Source organism: Orycteropus afer, unplaced genomic scaffold (genome assembly GCF_000298275.1).
Source record: "Orycteropus afer afer isolate SDZICR_OR568_19922 unplaced genomic scaffold, OryAfe1.0 scaffold00463, whole genome shotgun sequence".
NCBI classification, from domain to species: Eukaryota; Metazoa; Chordata; class Mammalia; order Tubulidentata; family Orycteropodidae; genus Orycteropus; species Orycteropus afer.
In genome coordinates this window covers 2453624-2454942 of record NW_006922050.1, presented here as the reverse complement: position 1 = coordinate 2454942, position 1319 = coordinate 2453624, and positions in this window count along the sequence as shown.

Here is a 1319-nt window from a genome sequence, read left to right as displayed (position 1 = left end):
TTTTCTTTGTACAGGTCTTTTGTGTCCCTGGTAAGATTTATTCCCAAGTATTTTATTTTTTTGGTAGCTATTGAAAATGGTATTTATCTATTTCTTTCTTTTTCAGCAATCTATTTGCTGGTGTAGAGGAATCCAACTGATTTTTGGATGTTGATCTTGTATCCTGCCATGATGTTAAATCTCTCAATTAGTTCCAGTATATTTTTGACTGAGCCTCTTGGGTGTCCAAGGTTCTCAAGAGGAATGGTTTCAGTCTTTCTCCATTGAGAATAATGTTGGCTGTTGGTTTTCCCTAATTGCTCTTTATTATGTTGAGAAATGTCCCTTCTATTCCTATTTTGCTGAGTTTTGATCAGTAATGGGTGTTGGATTTTATTAAATGTATTTTCTGTATCAATTGATATGATCATGTGGTTCTTCTCCTTTGTTTTATCTATGTGGTGGATGACAATGATTGTGTTTCTAATGTTGAAACATACCTGCATACCTCATATGAACTCCACTTGGTCATGATGAGTGATTTTCTTGATGTGTTGTTGGAGTCTATTGGCTAGGATTTTGTTGAAGATTTTTGCATCTATATTCATGAGGGATATTGTTCTGCCTTTTTCCTTTTTAGTGATATCTTTGCCTGGTTTTGGTATCAAGGTTATGCTTCTTCATAAAATGAGTTAGGGGGGATTCTATCCTTTTCTATGTTTTGGAATAGTTTGAGCAGGATTGGTATCATTTCTTCTCTGAATGTTTTGTAGAATTCTCCGGTAAAACCATCTGGGACAGGACTTTTTTTAGTTGGTAATATTTTGATGACCTAATCAATTTCTTCTTTTGTGATGGACCTGTTCAACTTTTCCACATCAGTCTGTATTAGTTTAGGTAAGTTGTATGTTTTTAGAAATCTGTGTGTTTCTTCCAGATTTTCAAATTTGTTGGAGTACAGTTCTTCATAATATCCTAATATCATCCTTCTTATTTCAGTTTGTTCTGTTGTGATGTCACCCATTTTGTTTCTTATTTGTGTTATTTGTATTCCTTCCCTCTGTTCCTTTGTTAAATTTGCCAGTGGTCTGTCAATTTTATTAATCTGTTCAAAAAACCAACTTCTAGTCTTGTTGATTTTTTTCTATAGCCCTTCTATTTTCTGTTTCATTGACTTCTGCTCAAATCTTGATTATTTCCTTTTTTCTGGTGACTGTAGGCTTTGTTGCTGTTCTTTATCTAGTTGTTGGAGATGTTGGTTTAAAGTGTTGATTTTGGCTCTTTCTTCTTTTCTGATGTGTGCATTTATTGCTATAAATTGGCCTCTGATCACTGCTTTT